General features: G+C 42.8%; 1 protein-coding gene across 3 annotated transcripts in view; it reads right to left on the reverse strand.

Moving 5' to 3' along the window:
* Positions 1-14,787, reverse strand: part of ndst2a (N-deacetylase/N-sulfotransferase (heparan glucosaminyl) 2a) — a 64,036-nt gene extending 49,249 nt beyond the window's left edge. For 2 of the 3 annotated variants that reach the window (XM_030441324.1, XM_030441323.1), the window contains exon 1: positions 14,441-14,729. The gene's annotated coding sequence lies outside the window, so the exon portion shown is untranslated. Of the gene's footprint in view, positions 1-14,440 lie in introns of all 3 variants that reach the window. The other variant, XM_030441322.1, reaches the window with a different exon arrangement.
* Positions 14,788-22,095: the final 7,308 nt, after the last annotated feature.

Raw genomic sequence — 22,095 nt, forward strand, 5'->3', positions numbered from 1 at the left:
CACGTTTACCATGCTGGTGAATATCAATGAATTATGGTTTGGTGCTCATGATTTCTGCAAAATCAACTGGATGAATGAATTGCGGAGATTCTCCTCTTTCTAACAACGTATAGTATAGTATAGTATAGTATAGTATATTGATGAAAGTTGAAGCGGGATACGTCACTGCGCAGTGTAGACATACAGTCATTTATCTGAAATCGCCCGTCGGCGGGCGGGTGGGTGCGGAGAGGTTAATCACTGACAAAATAATTTATTATTTTACTAATTTTTCATTAGATAGAGACTTTATCAGTCATTGTACAAAATACAACAACATTTCAGGTGCACTCAAGTACTGGACTCAAAAATATGAAATAAAATTGGAACTACATAATGAACCAGTAGAAACTGCATAGCTAGGTGTGCAGCTTTAGCAGCTAAATATTGACTCACTCTGATTCACAATTGTGATATCCTATGTAAACTGAGAGAACAGAATAACGTTACGGCCAATAGTGGCCCCAGGCTAAGGGAGCTGTTCTGCCGCCCTAGGACAAAAGGTTGTAACTTCAGTTTTGGGTGAAAATTTGTTATTGTCATTTTTAGGACAATAAACATACGTTTTATCATGTAGACAAGTTTCAATTTGGTTGTTTTTTTGGGGTATAAGATGATGTTTTTGCCATAACTTCAAAAAGCCAAGGGGAAACTGTAGCAGAAGCCAGTTACGTCAGATACTGCTCTATGCCTTCGTTTCACGCTGCTCCTGAACACTCGAACGAAGTCACAGTGCACTGACTTGTTCTGACCAACCATCAAAGTGAAGTTACTGTTTTGCCACACTGGACTTACGGTGCTATGTCTATGTATTATACAATTAAATCACCTCAGACACACACCAACTTCAATGAAGTGTATGCAGTACATGTTTTGCACAGCTTGCTTGTGTTAGATTATTGACATCTAGGTTTGAAGAATGGCAAACTCTCAAGGGAAATTGATGGTGGAGATGGCTTTGAAACGTAAATCCCAAGATCAAGGTAAGAATGACACACAGTGCATTAAAAAAAAAAAGATAATCTTGGTAGCCTAACTTAAAATCCAGTAATAGGTAGTGGTGGCCTTTAGCTAGTGATGCAAACTAGTAGGCTAACCTACTTCACAAACCAGACACAAACACTGGCTTGTAGGATATCTTAACTCACAGCCCATGTACAACTGAAATAAAATTTGCCTCTCATAGGCTCGCTCTCGCCTGCCAATGACAGTCCACTGACTGAAAACTACGCAAGTTGGTTGGAGCCACAACAACACACCTTCCACACACACCCACACACCAGCAGAAGGAATGTAGTAATTTACAGCCTACCTTTTGTTGAAAATCCATGCCAAACATCCTACGAGAAAGCAATAAATCCACCACAAGTTTTTAAAACTTGCTGCCAGCTAGTCAACACTCCCAGGTTGTCAGCAACAGGCTGTCAATTTTATCTATCCAATCCTTGAGTTTAGTGTAGCTGTGGGTTGGTGGGGAAATTAAAGCTAGTCACAAAGCAGGCAGTTTCCTTAGCTCGATGTCACAACTTGATTTGCCATCATAGAAAATAAAATGAATCATTGGACGAATCCACCATGTGACTCATTGATGTCATAGGTGTCAGGTTGTAAAGACCAAATGGCAAAGCTGAGAATTATCCACAGCTTTGCTGAATGGGTGCCACTCATATGTGCCACTAGGCCATTGATTGGCATGGAATTTGAGCCTTTTCCTAATATAGGCCTAAGCGGTATGTTTTAGCCTAGGCTAGGCTCGATTAGGTCTAGGTTAATTAATCAAGAGTAGACCTAGTCAGTTGAAGTTGAGATTCAGACATCCTCCTGTAATATTAATTAGCTGCATGTTTCTAAATGCTCTTTTATTCATTTCAGTTTCTGTTGTGCCTACTTCTGGAGACATTCAGCAGCATGTCCCCTGCAAAACTGGAGAGGACTTTTTTGAATAGCTGTCTAGATGTTAGTGATGATCTGTTCTATGGAAAAGATGGCATTTTCATCACCAGCACACCAGATGCCACCCTAGCAGTCTTTGAAGACTCCCTTCCACTCTCACTGATGGCACCAGGGCCTTTCCTCGATGTACTGTCTGCCCTCGGTTCTGTGACTCCATGTCAGTGCTTGAGCCTTATCCATGGCAATGCACCAAGTCCACAACTTCCATCAGCCTCAGCCCCAGAAAAGACAACCCTTCAACCCTTGTCTGCCCAGGAGCTTGTCCCAAGGTGTGAGGCCACATCAACATCAACTCCTGCTCTTCTTCCACAACCCATGAGTAGACCACCATTGAGGGCCCCATGTGGAATCAAGTGTCAGCGGCAATGCTCTGCTAAATGTTCAGAGGACCATCAACGAAAGATATGGCGGGATTTCAGGGACCTTGCATACAAAGAAAAGAGAGCCTTTGTAATTCATCGCGTCAGCCAGGTGCCAAGGACAAAGGTCTGTGCAAACCCAAGTAGGCGAAGCAGGTCTTTCATCTATAGGCTGAGAGATACAGGCGGAAACCCACAGTAAGTATGCAAACTCTTCTTCCTTTCTAAACTGGGCAATCATCCTACAAATGATAGCATAGTCCTAACAGTGATGGGCAAACAACAAACATCAGCCCTAGCCCCACCTGCTGACCAGAGAGGGAGACATGGGCCTGCAAACAAGCTCGACCTGGCACCCTTGTATGCTCATATCGAGTCTTTCAATCCAACCATCAGCCCCTACAGGAGGGAACATGCATCCTACCGCCGGTATGTCCCCAGTGACATCAGCATCAAGCTGATGTTAGCTGACTACTTGGAGAAAGGCCACCAGTGCGCCTATGACACCTATCGAAAAGCAGTAGGGTCCAAGAACATCAGTTTTGCCAAACTCGGAGAGGAGGAGTGTGAAAGCTGTTTGCTTTAGGACCAGCACACAAAGGAAAAGCACAAGAAGGAAGCCCCCAAAAACTGTCCACAGTGTGACAAGTGGAAAAAACACAAGGCCGGAGCTGTTGAAACCAGGCAACACTGCTGTGCCAATGCAGATCGAGACTGACCCAATAGTACGTCAGTCAGAAGTGTAGACCTGCAGAAAGTATAATGCTTTCTAGAAAGCCTGGTGTGAAATCTGCGCTCTTCACCAGGCGTATATGTGTTTACCACGAGACATTTGCATCAGTGGAATAAAAAAACAACAGAGAAAAACATCTCTGTTGTCTGGCAGGAAGAAGTTGCAGGGCGGAGTCCAGAGGAGATCACATCTGCATATGTGGTGGCACTAGAAAAAGAGAGGGACTGCAAACATATCATCTACTGGGTGGACAACTGCAGTGCCATAAACATGAACTGGTGCCTTCTTTCGTCTCTTGTGTCCTTGGTCAACTCCAATCTAGTATCAACTGAAGATGTCACCGTAAAATGCTTTGAGCCTGGTCACACTTTTATGAGTGCTGACAGTGTGCATCATGGCGTGAAACAAGAGATGAGATGCAGACCAGGAGGAGTGGTGTACGATTTCGTGTCAGTTTTCAAAAAATCAAATTGTAAGAAGATGAAGGTCTTTGAATACCAGGCCATCAGGGACGAGGTGAATGGCCATTCCATGGCAAAGCTGAAGAAAATGCTCAAACTGGCAGAGGACCTGGGTGTTGAGGAGGTCAAGAAGAAGAGGATTTTGCAGAATGGTGCTTTTTCTGGAGGTAATTAACTGTGCGAAATGACTATGAGGATGTGTTTTATATGCATTAAAACATCAAAACACTCTCATTGTTAATTGTAACGGCAATCTTTGTCCACTCCGTACTCCACCCTATTACCACTACTATTAAGCAGTCCTCTTGGCTTTTAAGTTTGACACACAAGAATCTTCCGAGGCAGTAACTTCTGTTCAAAAAGAATTTTACTTAAAACAAAGCAAAAAACAAAGTTACAAAATTCTTCTCTATTGTATGGTCAAAAAACTGTATAGCTCCGTGGGCTGCTTAACCTAGTCTGAGAGCCAAGTGGCTGTGATGTCATCAGCAGCGTAATTAAAGTAGCAGTTCCACATTTTTAAAGGAAAACTACTAAACTATCGTAAGCAGTATAAATATGGCGCCTACATTAATACTGATGTCTGTCAGAAAGAGTGTGTGAATCAATCATGTGACTGCCTGTGTGGTACTAGTATGAGTATAAAATACAGAAAAAACATATTGATCTATATTTTTCATATGATGTTGATAAATGTTAAGCCATTTTATCATAGTGAGTCCAATAGGGTGCTTACATTTTAAGCGAAAGTTATCATTGTTATCATAACATTGTGCTATAAAATAGAAGTTGAGGTATTTTTCCTTGGTATGACCGATTGTCATTTTGTGGGCAATGCTAAGGCAGAATACAGTAACTTCTGTAAAAGGGTCAAAGGTCAAATTTGAGTTCATTTTTTTGTAGATAGATTAATATAGGTTTACACTACAAAATGTTAAAATTACAATATTATACATGTAACTCAATTGTCAGGCAATTTACATAACTTTAAAATCATTTATCTCAGTTTCACACTCGGGAGAGTTAAGGTATTTTGCCTTAGTAGGGCAGTGTTACATCAAGGTTATATCTGCTAAGGCAGCTCAGGAGGGAGAGCTGGCTAAAGTTAGCCCTGGTTGAAGAGAGTGTTCACACTTGCACAAACAGGACTCCTGAAGCCCTATGAGGCACCAGGAGCAGTACATCTCAGAAGCAGTTAGGGTTTCTGTGTTTTGGTCAAGGGCCCCACAGCGGTGCTCAGGAGGTGAACTGGCACCTGTCCAGCTACCAGTCCAAGCTTTGTATAGACTGGTCCAAGGGGGTCGAGGACCGGCAACCCTCTAGTCCCAATGCAAAGTCCCAACAGACTGAACTATTGCCCCCCCAGTCTGTGCTAAACAGCAACTATCGAATGAGCACATCACAGTCTGTGCTAAACAGCAACTATCGAATGAGCACATCACAGTCTGTGCTAAACAGCAACTATCGAATGAGCACATCACTAGTTAAATCAAATTACATTCATTCTTCGAGACATTGAAAAATGAATCCCTCTAAAAGGTGGCATTTAAGTGTAACACCTTCCCACAGCAAGTCCTTGTGAGCAGGCCTGCTCACTACAGGAGCAGAGAGTAGGGGAATGGGAATGAGCAAAGTTTCCTGCACAAACTATTCATTACAGCCTGCTTGTCATGTCTTAACATGTTCTGACACAACTTCCCACATCACCCTCCAGGTACACACTTTCAACAGAAACCCCCGATAATGGCCTGAAACCACTGTTGCAGCTTACATGCAACTGCTAACTAGGGCTGCTTGATTATGGCAACAATCATAATCACGATTATTTTTGATTGATATTGTAATCACGATTATTAAATACGATTATTCATTGATTTGAGAACAAGCACTTATTTAACTTTGAACTCTGGTATTTCTTTTAACACGACAACTTTGACCTGAAAAACAAGAAAAATGCAACTAAATAAGAGAAAAATATATCAATAAAATGAATTAAATAATATGTAAAAATAAAAAATAAACCCTATCCCGGAGCGGCTCGACCATAGGTCCGTTGTGGTGGCAAAATATAATGCTGTTGACACTTCTCTTGCAACTTTTCCACAACATTCTTTATAAAGGGCAGGCAGCGCAATTCTGCTGATATGGTGACGTGTTGGTAACACATACCGCTTGTCCAATGTGTTAATCAGTTTATTGAACCCCGGGTCGCTAACGGTGTTGATAGGGCACATGTCTTTGGCAATCCTGTATGTCATGGCATCCGTTATTTCTTCATGCCTGTGGGAGCTGGGTGGATATGCGGTGGCATTGTAAAGTGTGTCCTTAATTGAGGACTGCGGTGGCAGGAGTCAAGGAGCTTTTAATTTTTGAGTTTTTTTGTTCCTTCACTACTTCGTCATGTATTACTCTGTGTGGACATTAAATGGTTGAATAAATTGGTCGTGTTCTCTTGAGGTGCAGACACGGTCGCGTGACGTATCTTGCACAATATCTCAGTTTGTTCCAAGTCAGACTCCTCGAAACCGAAGTGTTTCAACACCACAGAATTCGCTTTACCTTTCTTCCCGACCAAAGGCTGCCTTTCTGCCATCTTCTACCGCCTTCTTCTACACGTTTTTTCAAAACACGCACTGGCAATACGCACTGGCAATACGCACCGGCGTGGCTGAAATTTTCGGGGGAGGGGGGGGCGGAGTGAACAGGTGGAGATGGAAGGGTTCGCTGCATTTACCACACAAGACACGGCGTGTGACAGAATGATCGTTTTATTACGATTAGGCCTATCTTGTTTTCATGATCGAGGGAAGCCAAAATCGAAATTCAATTAATCGCCCAGCCCTACTGCTAACCAACTACAGTGTTCAGATTCTCTAAGCTTACTTGTAACACTTTAAATATCCCCAAATCCCTCAGATGTAGCATCATTGAGTAGCACCAAAGTGCTTCACACATTTAGCTACCAAAAGGTCATGGTATTACAACACCTGAAAATAATCTTATCGAATACAGAAACATACATTTAACACCAAGGCTGGATTGCACCATTAAGGATTAACTTTTAAACCTGATAAAATTATGGTTCAAGTTGAAATTCTGTTGCACCAACCTTTAAACCTAGCTTTAAATTAAGAAAGATTACATTTAAACCTCTCTTTAAATGTGTTTTTTCCCAGTAAAAAACCCAGTAAAAAATTATCCATTATTAACTAGAGGTGTAGAAATTTCTCGATTATACGGATGCATTGCTATGGAGATGTGAAAGATTGAGAATCTTTATTGGGGGGGGGGGGGGGGGGGGGGGGGTCAGAAAACCAGTCAGTATCTGGTGTGACCACCATTCGCCTCACATCTCCTTCGCATAGAGTTGATCAGGCTGTTGATTGTGGCCTGCGGAATGTTGGTCCAAATTATAAATATGTACAACAAATTGCTTGTTTTAAACTGTCTCAAACATTTTAGAGGTAGTATACTGAACTGAACAGTGATTAAAGAAAATATAATGTAAAGTTAAAGTTAAGAATGATTATGCTTCTGTATCCTGTGAATATTGCAGATTCTTGAGCTTGCAGGTAGCTGGTCAGTTCAGCTCCATTAGCCTCCTGTTTTGTAAGACCTGATGTGGCTCGGACGGGTGACCAGACAACATATCATTGGTGGTCATGAAGTGCTTGACATCTGTCCCTCAGCTCCTCCACCTTGACCCTCCACTCTGTGTAGAGCTGAGGGACAGATGTTTGGGAAAAAAATGGTCGCCCAGGCAGAGTGTACTTAAAATCCATCACAGACATTAGCTTCTTGAAGTCCTGTTTTTCAACTGTGCTTATAGGCCTAATATATTTAGTAAAACAGTATTTAATTGTGCTGGTTATGTCTTTGTATCGCTTCAGTTTCTTCTCATATGGGGTAATGGCCAAAAAAGCAGCGGCAGTGAGGCTGGTCTGTTGGCTACTTGCGGGATGCTGATGCTAGCATTATAGCGTAAACTAATGCTTTAGGAGTGTTTGGGACAGTACCTTTTGAGATAATTGAAGAGGATGATGGTTGCCGACACATTTTGAACCTAATGCTGGTCTGTCCATTGTCAGACTTCAGGTTTCCAAATAGCCGAAGTGGTATGACCTTACTTTAGTACAATTTCTTCGTCTTTGTCAGTTTTGTCAGTCGGACCGCTCATTTTTTCATGTCAGCTTGACACACAGGTGGTCTGCGTTGTTGTGTGTGGGAAGGGCCTGAAACATGTATCAAGCACATGCATTTGATTCTCTGCTGTGCGATTGGCTGTTGGTGTAGTGTTTTCTAGGGAGAGGAAAACGGACTCAGGAAAGCTGTATTGACATTAAATTCATAAATGTATCATCATTATCTTGAACATTTTTATCATGAAAATGATCGAGATCGTTTTATCGCTAAGCCCTATGTGTATTGAAAAGATGCAGCTTGTATTTTGTAGGCTGCTGAAGTCTGAATATTGGAGGACTTTCTGAATAAATTATCAATATAGATCATTGAGGTTGCCTGGCTTCCTCTGATTTGACAGATGCTGTTACTTGAAGAGTCGTAGGACAGACAGGAGGAGAGAGGCTTTTCCATGTATGGATGCAGTATTTTTTTCTTCATTTAGGTTGCCAAAGACACTATCAGTTAGCACATTACTGTTATTAGGTCCTGTAATGTTGCTTTGTGGGTTTATGTGCGGGGAATTTCTTTCCTTTATCTGAAGAGTGATGGATCTGTTTAGTTATCAGACCGTAAACACCGTCGGACTGACACATCACATCTTCGTTCTGTGCTGCCTATTTTCAATTCACATGGATGCCAGAAGCGGATCAGAGTCAGAGCAAAACTGTGCCCCATCTGTAACTTTCAAGCAGACGCAGGGGCGGAGTATTGGCGCATGATTCCCACCTGAAAGGGCAGTGTGAAAGGGGCTAGAGATGCAGCTGGTTAATAGGGCATTTCCACACGTGCTCATTTGGTCTTACTCAGCACATCAGCCCAGCACAACTTGGATTTATTAACCTATTTAACTCCATTGCAACAGGGCTGTGATTCTTTAACACTTGTGTTGAGTGGAAGACATTCAAAAGCAAAAGGCTGGTCAATGGCTGTGACGAGTGGTGAAAGTTAAGTGTTCCACCTCCTTTATACTTGACATCAAACAAATTGACTATATTTACAATTCATTTAAATTTGGGTAACATCTCCCACATTGATTTACTGTGTTTAGGAGTGTCAGACACTGAGTCAATAGGAGGACTCTGGACGCTTTGTTTCTCTCTTTTGTATTTAAAGTCCAAAGATAACACACAAATAATGTGCAATAAGCCATACCTCAACTGTAGCATTATTTATTACCCTGTATATAGATGTATACTGGTTTTATTTGTATTCTTCTATTATTCTGGCTTATAAATAGCTTTTCTTTTTCTGACTTTTGAATAAGAGTAGCTGTAATGCAAGCAATTTCCCCTCGGGGATCAATAAAGTATTTCTGATTCAGATCCAGATTTAACCATTGCAGGGTTTTCCCTGCCATTATACGGCTTAGGCGCGGCACCAAAGCATTTTTGCCTCGCGCCTACGCAGGGTTCTCCCCAGACGGTGGAACAGCGGCGCTATGGTGCTATACCGCTAGTTCAGCGCCGCTATACCGCTAGGTCAGCGCCGCTATACTCCGCGCGTGACGGTGACGAGCGTGCGTGCGTGCGTGCGTGCCTGCCTGCGTGCGTCCGTCCCCCGGTTGACGGCTAGGAGCTCCCGGCTGACGGCGATGAGCGTCCGTCCGTCCCCCGGCTGACGGAGTTGATGACCGTCTGTCCGTGTCCCCCGGACTGACGTTAACGAGCGTTCGCACCCCCCCCCCCGACAGACGGTGCGCCGCAACACTAACAATTTCTGGGGAGAACCCTGCATTGTTAACACAAAGAATAAAAAGGCTACTGCCAATATTGTTGTCTCTAACACAACAATTTTGGCCTCCAAACTGACTACAACTGAATTTAAAAGCTTTACAAAAAGGTAGATTTATTGCTGGCCTGATTGGTTTGAATTTTGAGTTTCAGTTTTTTTTTTTAGCTTTAAAGAAACTACCACACGTCCATTTGCCTATAATACAGCACTTACATGCAACAATGTGTTAGGCGAGCTAACGTGCTAAACATGTAGTCACAGACTAATATGAATGTGTTTGTTTTTCTGTGCTCAGTTCGGGTTTCCATGGATGGTAACATCAGTCTGTCAAGAGTAGACAGACTTTGTACAGGAGCAAGATATCTCAATAACTATTGACCAGACCATAAACTAGATGATAAATTTAGTCAAAGTCATGTTCTCCAGTAAATGAATCCCCTTAACAGAGTTTATCTTTTCTTTAACATTAGGCATGTTTCAAGATGTAGGTGAGACAACAAGACAATAAATCTGCAGCATAAACAGATGTAAAGACAAATAGTATCCCATATCATGTTCATGTTGTATAACATCTCCAAACATTTGGTGTTGGCATTCACTTCCATGTCAAATGACTCTGCAGTAGCCACGGGGGTTTATCTGCTCCAGCTTGCACCACAGAGATGAGAAAGAAGTGAGATGTTTGCCTTCTAAGCTACTTCCATGATCAGCTCCAGAAAAAAAGATGTGGGTTATTCAGAATGTTATAGATTAAGTCTGTGGGGTAAATGGTCTGCTGCTTTCTACTGTTCTGTTTCAAGTGCATTTGTGATGAGAAATGTGACACACAGGAAAAGTTTCTATTTCTAGCAGGGTTGGCTTTCTATGAAAAGCCTGCATGGCTTTAGAAATGTCCACCCCTTATAAAGACAACAGTTCACCAAAGCATGGCAGCTTCCAACCTGACTTCAACCCTGGTTGCAAAGGTTAAAGACAAACAATCTTAACTAGAAGTAAGCTCAGTTTGAACAACAGAATTAACACAGTTCACATCTTGTTTGGCAAGAAACAGCAACAATGCAGAGACTATCTAAAATAAGGTAAACACTTACAGCTGTGGTAAATGACATTTATACAAATACACTCAAAATGATTATTTCACCTCTTTATCACGTTCAAAAAGATTGTATTATGCTATGCTCACACAACCAAAATCTAAGTCTAAGAAATTAAGGGAAAACACTAAAGTAGACTTTGTTTGCCATCTAACCTTGCTGAGAACATAAAGGAGGACGTGGAGAATTCTCCACATCCTCCTCTGTGCAAAAGTATCAGAGGCGAACTGTATCTGTGTGAATGGATAAGCTGGTGGCGTGGAGCAGGGGCGTGTTGATTCACATTCACTGTGTTCACAATGTGATAACTAAACAAATCCCAGTCCCACAAAGCAATATTAAAGGACCATACAACAGTAACGTAGTAATTGGTAGTGTCTTTGGCAGTTTACATGCAGAAAGAAATACCACAGTTAAACATGGAAACGTGTCTGTCATCATGTCTGTCCTACCGACTATTCGTTACATTTCTGTCTGTAAAACAGCATCTGCCCCAGGCAAAAAACCAACTCACTATATGTTTGCCTCCTTCAACTATTGTGTTGTTGTAGTTACTGTCTCATGGTGACAGTCAGCCCTCCCGACCGAGACTTCAATGAAATTTCCCCCAGAAAACAGCTTCCTTCCCCACAAGTGAGAGAGTCAGACAGCATCCTGTTTACTGATGGTGATTATGTAATTAAGTAATTTAGAGTGAAAAACTTAACTTTCAATCCCAATCACAACACATTATGACAGCATCCATATGAATACAAACAGTTACTTGGTACATGTTTAGATTAACAGGAGGACACTGGGGGAAAAACGTTGAAACAAAACACACAGGCCTCATCATCATGACGTGTACTGTCACGCCTTTTTTGTATTCACGTTATACATAATAGATGAATGGGGCACAATGTTACGTTGATATAAAAAAAATAAAATAAAAAAATTCCCGCAGCCACAGCCAGTGTCGCGTCACGTCACTTCAAGTTGACTGTGGGACACAATGGCGGCGGTCAACAAGCAGAGCACTGTGTGTTTTATGAACAAACTGCCAGTGGAAATCAAGTTGAGTGTAGGCTATGTCAGGCAAAGTTGGCTTACAACAACAGCACGGGATCCACGCTAAACCACCTGTGATGGAAACACCCGAACAAGCTGGAGGGAGAGACTGCTGCTGGCATCGGTGCTACCACAACTGCGATAGAAAGAAATCATAAATCTCCGACGTGTAACCGTGTACACGTCGGTTAGAAGCCACGTTTACACGTGTAGAAAAAATTGTAAACGCTGACACCCCTAGTGAAAACCACAAATATGTTTAACCATTTTTATTTTTTTTTTTAACTTATAATGCAAATATAAATTGTTGTTTATCTAAATGTGTGCATACATTTAAAAAATTTACAAAGTTATATGTAACTATTTACATGTAAATGCAGGCAATGCTCAGGTCTGCCTGTGCTCCTTCCAGCTGAATAAAGAGCTGCACTGCCTGCTCCACATTCAGCTTCTCGTCATTATTCTGACTCGTTAAACAAAAAAACGACTCCACTACTCACTAAACACACTACACCAAACACTACATAACACACTAACTACACACTCCAAACACGCTAAATGTCACAAATCTCTCAACTCTCACACACACCGACCGTCATTGCATGTCAATCATCCGCCTAGGTCCCTCCCACTTCCTGTTCCTCAACAACCGAACTTGCTGCTTGGACACTTTCGTGACAAAAGCCCGTTTTTACCGTTTCTTCCTGCACCAGACACAAAGCAAACGTGACAGCAATTCTCCGCGAAAAAGCGTGGCGGACATTATTTACCCTAGGTCCGTTTTGGACGTGCCGATGCTTCCGGTCCGTCGCTTCGGGAGGTGGGCCGTGTAGCTAGCGGCTAGCAGCTAGCTGCTAGCTAGCGGCTAGCTACACACGAACATCCACAGATTCCGATTCCACTTTGTTGTCCACGCGTCTCCAGATCTCCTCAGACCCGAACAGACTCGGTCCGGACTCGTTTAATCTCATTAATCCACAACAGTCAGTTTAGATGCACAGAACAGAATAGAATGGGACCGAACCGCCGGCAAAATCCCGTTCCAGCTCGCGCCGCTGCAGGTATAAATCTGCTTGTTTCTTAAGGTGGGGGGTCGCGGTGAGCGCGTGGCCACGGTGTGCAGTGATTGGCTCTGGTGCGCACATGACTGTAGTGGCTCCGGTGGACAATGCTCGTGGAATTTGTAAAGCATTTATGAAATAATTTATTAACGGTATCATTGCAGTCCAAACAAATGCGAAAAAGCACACCCTTGAACCATGCAGCAGCCATGTTGAAACTCTCAGGTCAGTCTGATCCTGATCCGCAGAGATATTTGAGGAATACACACACACACACACACACACACACACACACACACACACACACACACAGCCAGACAGACAGAGGTTATTTGCTTTTATAGAGAGATATGTTACAATTTTAACCCTTTCAGCACCCTTCAAACCTTGAAAACATAACATTAAAATGTGAGCATTTTCAAGGATTTCAAGCACCCATCGGACCATGACTACAAAGAAGCTGGCCAAGGATACAGGGTCAACTTTGGGAATTTAACATTTCTAATACTCATAGGCGGGCGTCTAAATACATACACTGTCCAACTATTGAGGTTCTAAAGTAGGATTGCATGATATGGAAAACAATCATATTTTCATTATTTTGACAGATATTGGGATTTCAATATTATTCACAATTTGCGGGAACATTTTCACACAAAAAAGGCAAATGAAAACCTATTAAAATCCTGTTTATGTGAAATTTATTAGGGCCTCTAATAAACAATATGTTCTTACCCTGGTGAACAACATTTGTAGGCTTGGGCCTCTCTGCAGAGCCACAGTACCTTATTATAATGATGTTTGTCACACATTTCATACATTATCAGAATATTGCAGCTTCTGCAATTTAGATGTTGCACTTAGCCATAATTTTGCAGCACTATTATTTTTCTTGCATCAGACGTAAAACTGCAACTTAGCTCCTAACACTTTTACTTCAAGCCTCTTCGGTTATTTCACAATAGTTCACAGTGATCCACATAAACATATCAATAGTTGGCTCCATTCATTACTCAGATTTCGCACTAATGGCAACACAGAGCAGTGAACCGAGGACAAACTAATAACTTGTAATTTGTTATGTGTTGAAGATCAGCATTGATTTAAGTAGGCATCCAGAGGTGGAAAAAATATCTAAGTAGGACCATGGCCGCTCCAAATCTGAGTTAACGTCAAATACCAAACAATACCTCAGATATTACCATTAACGTTACATTGATGCTGTGCACCACAATGACAAAATAAACATAGTTGCGCGTAGAGAAAGCACATGCACATCCTTGTTACCATTCAAAAGTGTACTTTAATAAAGAAGATGATTATCCGAAAAGCAGCAAGAAATGATGAGGAGGAAACTTTATTTTAATCGCCAGCAGTCCAATCGTAGATTCCAGTTAGCATGCTCGCAGCTAGCTAGCTAGTTCTATAAGCAACAGTCTCACCAGACTGGCGCTAATGTTAGCATTGCTAACGTCAGCCTTCAGTGGCTCAGTGTGATACTGAAACCTGCACTTATGAACCATCCTGTGACCTGAGCACTCTCTTCTTCATGTTTCAATCTCTCTATAAAGCTGGCATACCCATGTGTTTTCCAGCCAGTAAGAAAGGCTCCCAGTATGAACCTCAGCCCCGTAACAACTGGGATAACTGGAACCTAAAATAACGTTACGGCTAGCTGCTGCGGCTATGGCATCTACTCACAAAACTCCGAAGATAAAACGGGCTTCAGCTTCGAGACAGTGTAACAAAATATGAAAGCTCTGGGTGTTTTGGGACTTACCAGCGTTCGTTCTCAATAAAAAATATTCCGACAAGAGAACGGGAGGATGAACAGCTTCAGGGTTTAGAGTTAAAAGTGAACTTCTGCACGTCGCTGCTTATTCCGCCATCTTGGATCTACAGGAACTCTGGACTCAACCAAACTATAACCGGGGAGGGTTTAAAATTTAACCCCCCAAATTATTTATCTAATGTTTGTTTTCACAGACCAAGGTCCAAATGACGACACGGTTTTCGCTGTTATCCTGGAAAGATTGAAGAAATGTCGGTAGTAATGCTGGCCTCCTTCCTCTCTTACCTCATATTACTGATTGGTGACCCCTGAAACCACAGTGGCTAGTAAAATCTTTTAAAACTCGTGTGTATTTTTTTTTCCCTTCTCCCTTTCTTTTTTATGTGGCGGATATGCAGCTGCAGGTTATTTATCAGTCCCATCCATTGATGTTTTGGGGGTTTTTGTCACAAAAAGAATTTTTTGCAGTGAACGCTATACGTTTTTTGGAGACATTAAAGTGGTAAATATAATATATAATATATAGTGGTTGTATAGAGTCTTATACAGCAGTCCTGCATTACTCCTCCTGTTATGAAGGTTACAACGTCACTTTAGTCAAAACTGTTTTAGAGAAGTGTTGATTCATCCATCATTGTGGAAGATATACATTGTGGTACTATTGAATGGAACTGTATTGCATTATTATTATTTAGCCAACCCTCAAATATATTGTTTGACATTGAAAATATGTTTTAAAATATATCATCAATGCCAAGGTTAGGTATCATTCTGTTAGATCTTTTATTTGTCATTATACATACAATGACATGCAGCCTCCTCCGTGCTACACACAAAGAAAATGTATAAACAGATATTCAAATGTTGAAATAAAAAATAAATAGAACTGGTAATAAGATATGTATAGAATATGCATTATAGTGCAGTAGCATAGTGTAAAGTATAGAAGAATATATGATGTTGAATAGAACATAATAAGATATATAGTGAGGTATATACACTGTGGAGGAAGGGTCTGTGTGTATCAAAAGCCCCATTCACACTGACATTTCAAGGTGGGACTTTTGTGTCGAAATTCTGCCTCGCCGTCTGTGTGAAAGTTACAGAGGCAGAATGGGGGGACAATTTTGTTCCACCTCTGATCCGCCAGTGGAGGTACTAACAGAGTCCGTTTTTTTGGTTGATTTGGACCCCAAGGTACTTGTATGAGTCCAACCTCACCACTTGATGCATCCTACAATGGGGAAGTCTTCACAGACCTTTTGCTACATTCAGTAGCTACAGCTTCATCTATACCTGAACTGAACTGTTTTTCTGAGGTTTTGACCCGTTCTTTCAGCTCAGAGTAAGCTGGCAGGAGACGTAATGAAACTGAGGATACAACACTTTGCAAGTGAATATTGGACTTCCTCACACGCAGACTCCAGAGTGTAGGGATTGGCCGTCAACCTCCTCTCAGCACCGGAGCGACCTAGGGCTGTGTGCTCAGCCCCCTCCTGTTTACTCTTTACCTGTTGTTAAGTTACGTGCCATAAGGGTTCAATCTTACAAGGGTTATTTATATGGACTGTTATTATTATTTTTACTTTTAATCAAATATCATAAATGGGAGAGAGGGCAAAGTTCACGATAGGAGATGTGGCTGCGTCAGGTGGAAACAGTTCAGGAGTTTGGAGGATGTGGCCAGCTAGATGTTTGGTGAATTTCAAAGAAGGAATCCAACTGGAATCAAAGGGATTAACAGACACTGGATTACTGTCTGCCCACGATCCTGTTGCCTAACGGGCTGGGCTGAGCTTTGCGTGTTTGTTTTTTTTTTTTTCCATTGAGACTCATGGCGACTTACCACCTGTCAAAGGTAGTTTTATTTTGGTACTTAGCTTTTAGGACTTATTCATAATGGACAAGTTAGGCTGGGGTTTAAACGTCAGAAGTGAAGGATATTTTGGGGTAATGTGAAGTATTATGCCAAATGTTTGTTGTTTGCATTGGAGTGTGCATCCCTTCCTTTGTTCGGTTTGTGCGTCTGTGTCTTTTCATTACTATATAATTTATGCCAAGGTTATCATAGGTTTAAGGGAGAGATTTGCTGTTTATTTTCGGTGATTTAATCATATTTGCGGTCAACCGACAGTGTCCCCTCACTGTAATTATCAAGTCCGAGTTACTTCTCTGTTACTTTGCCATCTGGCAAAATATAAATCTAAATATCTGCTGCTGTCTCTCCAGACTATAGAAGCAGCTTCATTCCTCAGGCTTTGAGACTCCTCAATTAATGCCCTGCCCTGCACTCCACTATATATTATATACCTAGGTTTTTTTCCATGCACATTCCTCTGGTGACACTTTCACATATATCAGTACACTTAAACAACACCCTTTAAAGATGCACCATGAAGTTTCAAGGAAGACATTTTAAAACTAACAAACTTACTCGTCAAAGGACAACAGAATTTCACCATTTTAAGTAGCTACCTTTCTAGCTTCAAACAATGTTCTGGGCAGAGTTGCAGTTATAATAAGAGTTTCATGGGGGTCTCTAAATTGACTAACCCTAAGCCTAACTAACGTTTAAGGAGCAGATGAATAACAGGCCAAACAGGCGTGCTCTGGGAGAGAGACTGTTTATGTTTGTTTTTACCCTGTGTTCTGAGTGATCGGATCCGAAGTGGACAGCTTCAAGCCCGTCAGTTCACACCTGGCCATAAACCTGTGGACATGCGCCCACCTGAGATCTGATCTCACTTCCCCACTCTCTATGCAAATATACCTACACCTACATAGCTAGGAGAAACTGATACATTTGTTACATAAAAATAGAATGTATTCATGTATAACTTTTGCTGAAATAACAAGAAGGACCAAATAATTAAGATTGTGCTGCAGACAGCTTTTTTTTTTCAGGGAATCTGGTGATTTTCTCCACTCTCTTCTTTCTCCAAAGAAACGGCCTGTATTATTTACTTTGTACTGTCTTTGTAAGATTCGACATGTATCAATATATTGTATTCTTTAAACAATTTGGTGTAAATAGAGGAATCAGTTGAAACACTGTTTAAACAGCTTCTAGGAGGTGAGACACACTTTAGATAGGCTGCAGAAGCAGACAGGATGCAAGTGACAACACACACCCCTGAGCGAGAGAAGGATTTAGCTGGTGATGTATTAGAGACCTCCACTGAAAAATATTCAAATAAAATAGCTTTTGGTTGATGAGTGAAGCAATGAATACTTTGACATTCTAATCTTTTAAAGGAGGTAATATTTTAAGCTTGAAGTACTGGTAAGGAGATTCTTTGCCGCATAAATTGAAGCTTCACTCCAGCGTGGATTTTTAGGATCTTTCCTGACAATGTTTTATAATTTTGAACAATAAAGTTGATTTGGTGCTTAAACTTAAGAAAAGTAAACTGTCACTAAAAATGGAATGGACTACAGTAGAATCTGATACTTTTCAGTCATCCACCAATTTTGGCTTCTGGTGTTTTAATTAAAGCTGATTAATGGATTGCATAGGGGCTCTTTGCAGCATCAACGCCGTAACGTTTGCTGGTGCTGGTTGTGTGTGGCTCCATTTTAAAATGTTTCAGCCTGCACTGTGATCAGTTTCAGGCCGACTCCCTTTAAGGCTTTTAGAGACTTTCTCACAACATCCATTGCTTCTTTTTTTCTGTACATTATACAGGGGGTGTTCATGTCTTGGCAGATGTTTTTATTTTATTTGTTGAAATACAACTCTTCTTCACTCAGCAGCAGCAGCGGGGGAGATATGACAATGAAATTATCACTATTATCATCTCACTTACCCATTTAATTTGTATTATTGCAGGTTTGCATGATGTTGCATGTTTTAGTTGTGATGCACAATGTGCACAATCATGGTCACACGGGCTATGTTTCCCCCTGCTCCAATCTGTCCCTCTCCACTATCCAACTGAGGAACTGAGAAGGATGATTGTGAAGAAGGCTACAGGTCCAGACGGGATCAGCTCCAGGCTCCTCAAGTCCTGTGCAGACCAGCTGTGCAGGACTGTGGATCACATCTTCAGCATGAGCCAGAAGCTGGGAAAAGTGCCACTTCTTTGGAAAGCCTCCTGCGTGGTTCCAGTACCAAAGATCCCTCACCCTAAAGACTTCAACAGCTACAGACCAGCTGCTCTCGCTTTACACCTGATGAAGACCCTGGAGTGGCTGGTCCTCGTCCATCTCCGCACTCCAGTTTGCCTATCAACCTGGCACTGGAGGGAAAAGTCCTGGGCCCTTTCCTGTTCACCCTGTACACTGCAGACTTCTCCCACCAATCACCACACAGCCATCTACCAAAATATCTGACGACTCTGCTATTATCGGCCTCATCAGGGACAGGGATGACAGAGCCTACAGAAAACTTATTAAGGACTTTGTGGACTGGTGGCAGCAGAACCACCTCCAGCTCAACGCTGGGAAGACCAAAGAGCTGGTGGTGGATTACTGCAGGCACAGACAACTCTGCACACAGGTGAACATTCAGGGAACGGACATTGAGATGGTGACATCCTACAAGTACCTGGGAGTTCACCTGAACAATAAACTGGACAGATCACACTGCAGCAACATACAAGAAAGGTCAGAGCAGACTCCATCTGCTGAGAAAGCTCAGGTCCTTTGGAGTGCAGGGGCACTCCTGACCTCTTTCTATGACTCTGTGGTGGCATCAGCCATTTTCGAAGGAATCTTTTATTGTGAAGGAGAGGTATCACAGGTCCAGGTGTGTGAAGGAGAGGTATCACAGGTCCAGGTGTGTGAAGGAGAGGTATCACAGGTCCAGGTGTGTGAAGGAGAGGTATCACAGGTCCAGGTGTGTGAAGGAGAGGTATCACAGGTCCAGGTGTGTAGGAGAGGTATCACAGGTCCAGGTGTTTGAAGGAGAGGTATCACAGGTCCAGGTGTTTGAAGGAGAGGTATCACAGGTCCAGGTGTGTGAAGGAGAGGTATCACAGGTCCAGGTGTTTGAAGGAGAGGTATCACAGGTCCAGGTGTGTGAAGGAGAGGTATCACAGGTCCAAGTGTGTGAAGGAGAGGTATCACAGGTCCAGGTGTTTGAAGGAGAGGTACCACAGGTCCAGGTGTGTGAAGGAGAGGTATCACAGGTCCAGGTGTGTGAAGGAGAGGTATCACAAGTCCAGGTGTGTGAAGGAGAGGTATCACAGGTCCAAGTGTGTGAAGGAGAGGTATCACAGGTCCAAGTGTGTGAAGGAGAGGTATCACAGGTCCAGGTGTGTGAAGGAGAGGTATCACAGGTCCAGGTGTGTGAAGGAGAGGTATCACAGGTCCAAGTGTGTGAAGGAGAGGTATCACAGGTCCAGGTGTGAAGGAGAGGTATCACAGGTCCAGGTGTGTGAAGGAGAGGTATCACAGGTCCAAGTGTGTGAAGGAGAGGTATCACAGGTCCAGGTGTGTGAAGGAGAGGTATCACAGGTCCAGGTGTGTGAAGGAGAGGTATCACAGGTCCAGGTGTGTGAAGGAGAGGTATCACAGGTCCAGGTGTGTGAAGGAGAGGTATCACAGGTCCAGGTGTGTGAAGGAGAGGTATCACAGGTCCAGGTGTGTGAAGGAGAGGTATCACAGGTCCAGGTGTGTGAAGGAGAGGTATCACAGGTCCAAGTGTGTGAAGGAGAGGTATCCCAGGTCCAAGTGTGTGAAGGAGAGGTATCACAGGTCCAGGTGTGAAGGAGAGGTATCACAGGTCCAAGTGTGTGAAGGAGAGGTATCACAGGTCCAGGTGTGAAGGAGAGGTATCACAGGTCCAAGTGTGTGAAGGAGAGGTATCACAGGTCCAAGTGTGTGAAGGAGAGGTATCACAGGTCCAGGTGTGTGAAGGAGAGGTATCACAGGTCCAGGTGTGAAGGAGAGGTATCACAGGTCCAAGTGTGTGAAGGAGAGGTATCACAGGTCCAGGTGTGTGAAGGAGAGGTATCACAGGTCCAGGTGTGTGAAGGAGAGGTATCACAGGTCCAGGTGTGTGAAGGAGAGGTATCACAGGTCCAGGTGTGTGAAGGAGAGGTATCACAGGTCCAAGTGTGTGAAGAAGAGGTATCACAGGTCCAGGTGTGTGAAGGAGAGGTATCACAGGTCCAGGTGTGTGAAGGAGAGGTATCACAGGTCCAAGTGTGTGAAGGAGAGGTATCACAGGTCCAGGTGTGTGAAGGAGAGGTATCACAGGTCCAGGTGTGTGAAGGAGAGGTATCACAGGTCCAGGTGTGTGAAGGAGAGGTATCACAGGTCCAGGTGTGTGAAGGAGAGGTATCACAGGTCCAGGTGTGTGAAGGAGAGGTATCACAGGTCCAAGTGTGTGAAGGAGAGGTATCACAGGTCCAGGTGTGTGAAGGAGAGGTATCACAGGTCCAGGTGTGTGAAGGAGAGGTATCACAGGTCCAAGTGTGTGAAGGAGGGTATCACAGGTCCAAGTGTGTGAAGGAGAGGTATCACAGGTCCAGGTGTGTGAAGGAGAGGTATCACAGGTCCAGGTGTGTGAAGGAGAGGTATCACAGGTCCAGGTGTGTGAAGGAGAGGTATCACAGGTCCAAGTGTGTGAAGGAGAGGTATCACAGGTCCAGGTGTGTGAAGGAGAGGTATCACAGGTCCAGGTGTGTGAAGGAGAGGTATCACAGGTCCAAGTGTGTGAAGGAGAGGTATCACAGGTCCAGGTGTGTGAAGGAGAGGTATCACAGGTCCAGGTGTGTGAAGGAGAGGTATCACAGGTCCAAGTGTGTGAAGGAGAGGTATCACAGGTCCAGGTGTGTGAAGGAGAGGTATTACAGGTCCAAGTGTGTGAAGGAGAGGTATCACAGGTCCAAGTGTGTGAAGGAGAGGTATCACAGGTCCAGGTGTGTGAAGGAGAGGTATCACAGGTCCAAGTGTGTGAAGGAGAGGTATCACAGGTCCAAGTGTGTGAAGGAGAGGTATCACAGGTCCAAGTGTGTGAAGGAGAGGTATCACAGGTCCAGGTTTGTGAAGGAGAGGTATCACAGGTCCAGGTGTTTGAAGGAGAGGTATCACAGGTCCAAGTGTGTGAAGGAGAGGTATCACAGGTCCAGGTGTGTGAAGGAGAGGTATCACAGGTCCTTCCTTCCTGTTGCTGTCAGACTGTACAACCAGTACTGCTCCCAGTAGACCTCACTGTACAGTACAACTCTATACATAACTAATTTCTCATTTTTGGTTTGCACTGCCTGGGTAATTTTTAAATACCCATAGTTATTATTTGTAAATAACAATACACTATCACACTCTTTATAATTATTACATGTTCATATTGTACAATGCTATGTTTATATGTACAGTATATACAAGTCTATTCTATTTCTTACTTTTTTATTATAATGGTAATTTTTACTATTATTATTGTTTATTGTAATATTGCTGTCCTTTGGCTGCTGTGGCAAAATGTCCTCGTTTGTGGGACTCTTCAAAACATTCGACGAGGTTGTGTGATCGACCTTCGCTCTCAGCAGCTTAACGGCACTTTTAAACCAAAATTAGTATGTATTTGCGTTGTTTTTTGTGTTTTGTTTTTAAAAAGAACTTCATGTTTCTTCTGGAACTGATAAAGGAAGTTGATTGGAGTGAGACCGTGTTAATAGGGCGTGTTTGATACACCCACC

This window comes from Sparus aurata, chromosome 15 (genome assembly GCF_900880675.1).
Source record: "Sparus aurata chromosome 15, fSpaAur1.1, whole genome shotgun sequence".
NCBI classification, from domain to species: domain Eukaryota; kingdom Metazoa; phylum Chordata; class Actinopteri; order Spariformes; family Sparidae; genus Sparus; species Sparus aurata.